Raw genomic sequence first — 7,500 nt, 5'->3', positions numbered from 1 at the left:
CACAAGCAACTTCCGCAGATTATTACGTGCATTTTGCCTCGTTAGCGCAGCAGGTAGCGCGTCAGTCTCGTAATCTGAAGGTCATGAGTTCGATTCTCACATGGGGCACTGGTACCGTGTTTCCTTAACTGATTTTGCCACCATCTTGGCTAGAGAGTCACAGCTCTTTTCCATTCAGTAGCAAAACATCACCAATTGATGGAAGGGGACCTCCAATGACAAACAGGGATAAAGGCTTGTTGAGTCCCTTAACACCCAGGAATTAAAAGTAAGAGATATGAATGGTTTGAGATATGACATCAAATAAGCTTTTGTGCAAATAAATATCCAAAAAACCTGGTGGTCTGCATTTTTGGCTGCAAAGAGCAGTTCCAACCTAAACTGATTCTGTCTGCAAGGCACGTGTTGGCTTTGGAATGTGGACACTAGTCCCCAAAAAAAAGTCTCTCCCATAGCAGGAATCGAACCAGTCAACCAGGAATACTAACTAAGTCTTTCTCCACATGGTGTAAGCAGTACAGTAAACAGCAAGACAGGTGTAAAAAAAAAAAAAAAAAGAGTGTTTTGCTTTGAATACAAAACATCAACATTACAAGAGCTGAAACACGCTACATGGTCAAGGTTTTTGGCACGTCAGTTGAATAATTTGAAGATCATGAGTTTTTTGCTCACACGTGGCATCCTCCTTTTCTCAAGAGATTTTGTCACTAACTCTGAACTTTCCAATTCAGTTCTAAACTGTTTCCGATTAGAAAGAACATGGGAGCCCTAATGACAGACAGGACACATGGCTTGTTGAGTCCCTTGACACTTTTGTGTAAAACTGTGTAGTTGAAAAAGGCTTAAGCTATGAAACAAAAGGAAATCTTTTGCAAAAGTCATAATGCATCGCCAATGTTAAGTATTTTTGTTGCAAAGTGAAAATCTACCAGAAACATTTTTGATTGAAAAACACGTGTCAGTCTTTGAATGGTGGCAGTAGCTAAGATAAAGATGCATTCCCATACCGGGAGTCGAACCCAGGCCACCTGGGTGAGAGCCAGGAATCCTAACCGCTAGACCATATGGGAAAAGATGCACTAATGTCTCAGTGACATTATGAAAAAAAAAAGTTTTCTGCTATGCACAATAAACTTCTGCAGATCTGCAGGTACAGCTTGCCTCGTTAGCGCAGTAGGTAGCGCGTCAGTCTCATAATCTGAAGGTCGTGAGTTCGAGCCTCACACGGGGCACTGTTCCCTCCTTTTCTCGAGAGATTTTGTCACCAACTTAGAACTTTTCCATTCAATTCTACAACTTTTTCCATTAGAAAGGAAATGGGAATCCAAATAACTTACCGGACCCATGAGTTGTTGAGTCCCTTGACACTTTAGTGTAAAAAGGGGTGGTTGAGAATGAGTTGAGCTACGAATCCAAATTGAATCTTGTGTGAAGGGTCAGAATGAAGTGCCAAAACGCGGGCGTTCAGCATTTTTGCCTGAAAAAAACAAATCCTACTTGAAATACGTTTGACTAAAAAACACGCGTCAGTTTTTGAATGTTGGCAGCGGTGCAGAAAAGGATGCGTTCCCATACCAGTAGTCGAACCCGGGCCGCCTGGGTGAAAACCAGGAATCCTAACCGCTAGACCATATGGGAGAAGATGTACTGCCAGCTCACTTACAATATGAAAAAAAAGAGGTGTACTGCTTTGCACAAGCAACTTCCGCAGATTATTACGTGCATTTTGCCTCGTTAGCGCAGCAGGTAGCGCGTCAGTCTCGTAATCTGAAGGTCATGAGTTCGATTCTCACATGGGGCACTGGTACCATGTTTCCTTAACTGATTTTGCCACCATCTTGGCTAGAGAGTCACAGCTCTTTTCCATTCAGTAGCAAAACATCACCAATTGATGGAAGGGGAGCTCCAATGACAAACAGGGATAAAGGCTTGTTGAGTCCCTTAACACCCAGGAATTAAAAGTGAGAGATATGAATGGTTTGAGATATGACATCAAATAAGCTTTTGTGCAAATAAATATCCAAAAAACCTGGTGGTCTGCATTTTTGGCTGCAAAGAGCAGTTCCAACCTAAACTGATTCTGTCTGCAAGGCACGTGTTGGCTTTGGAATGTGGACACTAGTCCCCAAAAAAAAGTCTCTCCCATAGCAGGAATCGAACCAGTCAACCAGGAATACTAACTAAGTCTTTCTCCACATGGTGTAAGCAGTACAGTAAACAGCAAGACAGGTGTAAAAAAAAAAAAAAAAAAAAAAAAAAAAGAGTGTTTTGCTTTGAATACAAAACATCAACATTACAAGAGCTGAAACACGCTACATGGTCAAGGTTTTTGGCACGTCAGTTGAATAATTTGAAGATCATGAGTTTTTTGCTCACACGTGGCATCCTCCTTTTCTCAAGAGATTTTGTCACTAACTCTGAACTTTCCAATTCAGTTCTAAACTGTTTCCGATTAGAAAGAACATGGGAGCCCTAATGACAGACAGGACACATGGCTTGTTGAGTCCCTTGACACTTTTGTGTAAAACTGTGTAGTTGAAAAAGGCTTAAGCTATGAAACAAAAGGAAATCTTTTGCAAAAGTCATAATGCATCGCCAATGTTAAGTATTTTTGTTGCAAAGTGAAAATCTACCAGAAACATTTTTGATTGAAAAACACGTGTCAGTCTTTGAATGGTGGCAGTAGCTAAGATAAAGATGCATTCCCATACCGGGAGTCGAACCCAGGCCACCTGGGTGAGAGCCAGGAATCCTAACCGCTAGACCATATGGGAAAAGATGCACTAATGTCTCAGTGACATTATGAAAAAAAAAAGTTTTCTGCTATGCACAATAAACTTCTGCAGATCTGCAGGTACAGCTTGCCTCGTTAGCGCAGTAGGTAGCGCGTCAGTCTCATAATCTGAAGGTCGTGAGTTCGAGCCTCACACGGGGCACTGTACCCTCCTTTTCTCGAGAGATTTTGTCACCAACTTAGAACTTTTCCATTCAATTCTACAACTTTTTCCATTAGAAAGGAAATGGGAATCCAAATAACTTACCGGACCCATGAGTTGTTGAGTCCCTTGACACTTTAGTGTAAAAAGGGGTGGTTGAGAATGAGTTGAGCTACGAATCCAAATTGAATCTTGTGTGAAGGGTCAGAATGAAGTGCCAAAACGCGGGCGTTCAGCATTTTTGCCTGAAAAAAACAAATCCTACTTGAAATACGTTTGACTAAAAAACACGCGTCAGTTTTTGAATGTTGGCAGCGGTGCAGAAAAGGATGCGTTCCCATACCAGTAGTCGAACCCGGGCCACCTGGGTGAAAACCAGGAATCCTAACCGCTAGACCATATGGGAGAAGATGTCCTGCCAGCTCACTTACAATATGAAAAAAAAGAGGTGTACTGCTTTGCACAAGCAACTTCCGCAGATTATTACGTGCATTTTGCCTCGTTAGCGCAGCAGGTAGCGCGTCAGTCTCGTAATCTGAAGGTCATGAGTTCGATTCTCACATGGGGCACTGGTACCGTGTTTCCTTAACTGATTTTGCCACCATCTTGGCTAGAGAGTCACAGCTCTTTTCCATTCAGTAGCAAAACATCACCAATTGATGGAAGGGGAGCTCCAATGACAAACAGGGATAAAGGCTTGTTGAGTCCCTTAACACCCAGGAATTAAAAGTGAGAGATATGAATGGTTTGAGATATGACATCAAATAAGCTTTTGTGCAAATAAATATCCAAAAAACCTGGTGGTCTGCATTTTTGGCTGCAAAGAGCAGTTCCAACCTAAACTGATTCTGTCTGCAAGGCACGTGTTGGCTTTGGAATGTGGACACTAGTCCCCAAAAAAAAGTCTCTCCCATAGCAGGAATCGAACCAGTCAACCAGGAATACTAACTAAGTCTTTCTCCACATGGTGTAAGCAGTACAGTAAACAGCAAGACAGGTGTAAAAAAAAAAAAAAAAAAAAAAAAAAAAGAGTGTTTTGCTTTGAATACAAAACATCAACATTACAAGAGCTGAAACACGCTACATGGTCAAGGTTTTTGGCACGTCAGTTGAATAATTTGAAGATCATGAGTTTTTTGCTCACACGTGGCATCCTCCTTTTCTCAAGAGATTTTGTCACTAACTCTGAACTTTCCAATTCAGTTCTAAACTGTTTCCGATTAGAAAGAACATGGGAGCCCTAATGACAGACAGGACACATGGCTTGTTGAGTCCCTTGACACTTTTGTGTAAAACTGTGTAGTTGAAAAAGGCTTAAGCTATGAAACAAAAGGAAATCTTTTGCAAAAGTCATAATGCATCGCCAATGTTAAGTATTTTTGTTGCAAAGTGAAAATCTACCAGAAACATTTTTGATTGAAAAACACGTGTCAGTCTTTGAATGGTGGCAGTAGCTAAGATAAAGATGCATTCCCATACCGGGAGTCGAACCCAGGCCACCTGGGTGAGAGCCAGGAATCCTAACCGCTAGACCATATGGGAAAAGATGCACTAATGTCTCAGTGACATTATGAAAAAAAAAAGTTTTCTGCTATGCACAATAAACTTCTGCAGATCTGCAGGTACAGCTTGCCTCGTTAGCGCAGTAGGTAGCGCGTCAGTCTCATAATCTGAAGGTCGTGAGTTCGAGCCTCACACGGGGCACTGTACCCTCCTTTTCTCGAGAGATTTTGTCACCAACTTAGAACTTTTCCATTCAATTCTACAACTTTTTCCATTAGAAAGGAAATGGGAATCCAAATAACTTACCGGACCCATGAGTTGTTGAGTCCCTTGACACTTTAGTGTAAAAAGGGGTGGTTGAGAATGAGTTGAGCTACGAATCCAAATTGAATCTTGTGTGAAGGGTCAGAATGAAGTGCCAAAACGCGGGCGTTCAGCATTTTTGCCTGAAAAAAACAAATCCTACTTGAAATACGTTTGACTAAAAAACACGCGTCAGTTTTTGAATGTTGGCAGCGGTGCAGAAAAGGATGCGTTCCCATACCAGTAGTCGAACCCGGGCCACCTGGGTGAAAACCAGGAATCCTAACCGCTAGACCATATGGGAGAAGATGTCCTGCCAGCTCACTTACAATATGAAAAAAAAGAGGTGTACTGCTTTGCACAAGCAACTTCCGCAGATTATTACGTGCATTTTGCCTCGTTAGCGCAGCAGGTAGCGCGTCAGTCTCGTAATCTGAAGGTCATGAGTTCGATTCTCACATGGGGCACTGGTACCGTGTTTCCTTAACTGATTTTGCCACCATCTTGGCTAGAGAGTCACAGCTCTTTTCCATTCAGTAGCAAAACATCACCAATTGATGGAAGGGGAGCTCCAATGACAAACAGGGATAAAGGCTTGTTGAGTCCCTTAACACCCAGGAATTAAAAGTGAGAGATATGAATGGTTTGAGATATGACATCAAATAAGCTTTTGTGCAAATAAATATCCAAAAAACCTGGTGGTCTGCATTTTTGGCTGCAAAGAGCAGTTCCAACCTAAACTGATTCAGTCTGCAAGGCACGTGTTGGCTTTGGAATGTGGACACTAGTCCCCAAAAAAAAGTCTCTCCCATAGCAGGAATCGAACCAGTCAACCAGGAATACTAACTAAGTCTTTCTCCACATGGTGTAAGCAGTACAGTAAACAGCAAGACAGGTGTTAAAAAAAAAAAAAAAAAAAAAAAAAAAGAGTGTTTTGCTTTGAATACAAAACATCAACATTACAAGAGCTGAAACACGCTACATGGTCAAGGTTTTTGGCACGTCAGATGAATAATTTGAAGATCATGAGTTTTTTGCTCACACGTGGCATCCTCCTTTTCTCAAGAGATTTTGTCACTAACTCTGAACTTTCCAATTCAGTTCTAAACTGTTTCCGATTAGAAAGAACATGGGAGCCCTAATGACAGACAGGACACATGGCTTGTTGAGTCCCTTGACACTTTTGTGTAAAACTGTGTAGTTGAAAAAGGCTTAAGCTATGAAACAAAAGGAAATCTTTTGCAAAAGTCATAATGCATCGCCAATGTTAAGTATTTTTGTTGCAAAGTGAAAATCTACCAGAAACATTTTTGATTGAAAAACACGTGTCAGTCTTTGAATGGTGGCAGTAGCTAAGATAAAGATGCATTCCCATACCGGGAGTCGAACCCAGGCCACCTGGGTGAGAGCCAGGAATCCTAACCGCTAGACCATATGGGAAAATATGCACTAATGTCTCAGTGACATTATGAAAAAAAAAAGTTTTCTGCTATGCACAATAAACTTCTGCAGATCTGCAGGTACAGCTTGCCTCGTTAGCGCAGTAGGTAGCGCGTCAGTCTAATAATCTGAAGGTCGTGAGTTCGAGCCTCACACGGGGCACTGTTCCCTCCTTTTCTCGAGAGATTTTGTCACCAACTTAGAACTTTTCCATTCAATTCTACAACTTTTTCCATTAGAAAGGAAATGGGAATCCAAATAACTTACCGGACCCATGAGTTGTTGAGTCCCTTGACACTTTAGTGTAAAAAGGGGTGGTTGAGAATGAGTTGAGCTACGAATCCAAATTGAATCTTGTGTGAAGGGTCAGAATGAAGTGCCAAAACGCGGGCGTTCAGCATTTTTGCCTGAAAAAAACAAATCCTACTTGAAATACGTTTGACTAAAAAACACGCGTCAGTTTTTGAATGTTGGCAGCGGTGCAGAAAAGGATGCGTTCCCATACCAGTAGTCGAACCCGGGCCGCCTGGGTGAAAACCAGGAATCCTAACCGCTAGACCATATGGGAGAAGATGTACTGCCAGCTCACTTACAATATGAAAAAAAAGAGGTGTACTGCTTTGCACAAGCAACTTCCGCAGATTATTACGTGCATTTTGCCTCGTTAGCGCAGCAGGTAGCGCGTCAGTCTCGTAATCTGAAGGTCATGAGTTCGATTCTCACATGGGGCACTGGTACCGTGTTTCCTTAACTGATTTTGCCACCATCTTGGCTAGAGAGTCACAGCTCTTTTCCATTCAGTAGCAAAACATCACCAATTGATGGAAGGGGACCTCCAATGACAAACAGGGATAAAGGCTTGTTGAGTCCCTTAACACCCAGGAATTAAAAGTAAGAGATATGAATGGTTTGAGATATGACATCAAATAAGCTTTTGTGCAAATAAATATCCAAAAAACCTGGTGGTCTGCATTTTTGGCTGCAAAGAGCAGTTCCAACCTAAACTGATTCTGTCTGCAAGGCACGTGTTGGCTTTGGAATGTGGACACTAGTCCCCAAAAAAAAGTCTCTCCCATAGCAGGAATCGAACCAGTCAACCAGGAATACTAACTAAGTCTTTCTCCACATGGTGTAAGCAGTACAGTAAACAGCAAGACAGGTGTAAAAAAAAAAAAAAAAAGAGTGTTTTGCTTTGAATACAAAACATCAACATTACAAGAGCTGAAACACGCTACATGGTCAAGGTTTTTGGCACGTCAGTTGAATAATTTGAAGATCATGAGTTTTTTGCTCACACGTGGCATCCTCCTTTTCTCAA

The 7,500-nt window shown here is 41.8% G+C and overlaps 4 non-coding genes across 4 annotated transcripts; all 4 read left to right on the top strand.

Annotated features, from left to right (window-relative positions):
• Window positions 1-1,159: 1,159 nt before the first annotated feature.
• Window positions 1,160-1,232, top strand: TRNAM-CAU (transfer RNA methionine (anticodon CAU)). Its single transcript has one exon. It is a non-coding gene; the product is annotated as a tRNA-Met (tRNA).
• Window positions 1,233-2,863: 1,631 nt separating this feature from the next.
• TRNAM-CAU (transfer RNA methionine (anticodon CAU)) lies at window positions 2,864-2,936 on the top strand. The gene has a single exon. It is a non-coding gene; the product is annotated as a tRNA-Met (tRNA).
• A 1,631-nt stretch (window positions 2,937-4,567) lies between these two features.
• TRNAM-CAU (transfer RNA methionine (anticodon CAU)) lies at window positions 4,568-4,640 on the top strand. The gene has a single exon. It is a non-coding gene; the product is annotated as a tRNA-Met (tRNA).
• Window positions 4,641-6,271: 1,631 nt separating this feature from the next.
• TRNAI-AAU (transfer RNA isoleucine (anticodon AAU)) lies at window positions 6,272-6,344 on the top strand. The gene has a single exon. It is a non-coding gene; the product is annotated as a tRNA-Ile (tRNA).
• Window positions 6,345-7,500: the final 1,156 nt, after the last annotated feature.

This window comes from Phyllobates terribilis, unplaced genomic scaffold, assembly GCF_046119375.1.
Source record: "Phyllobates terribilis strain yellow unplaced genomic scaffold, ASM4611937v1 Scaffold_11__3_contigs__length_659146591, whole genome shotgun sequence".
In the NCBI taxonomy this organism is placed as follows: Eukaryota; Metazoa; Chordata; class Amphibia; order Anura; family Dendrobatidae; genus Phyllobates; species Phyllobates terribilis.
This window is presented reverse-complemented; position numbering and strand designations above follow the sequence as displayed.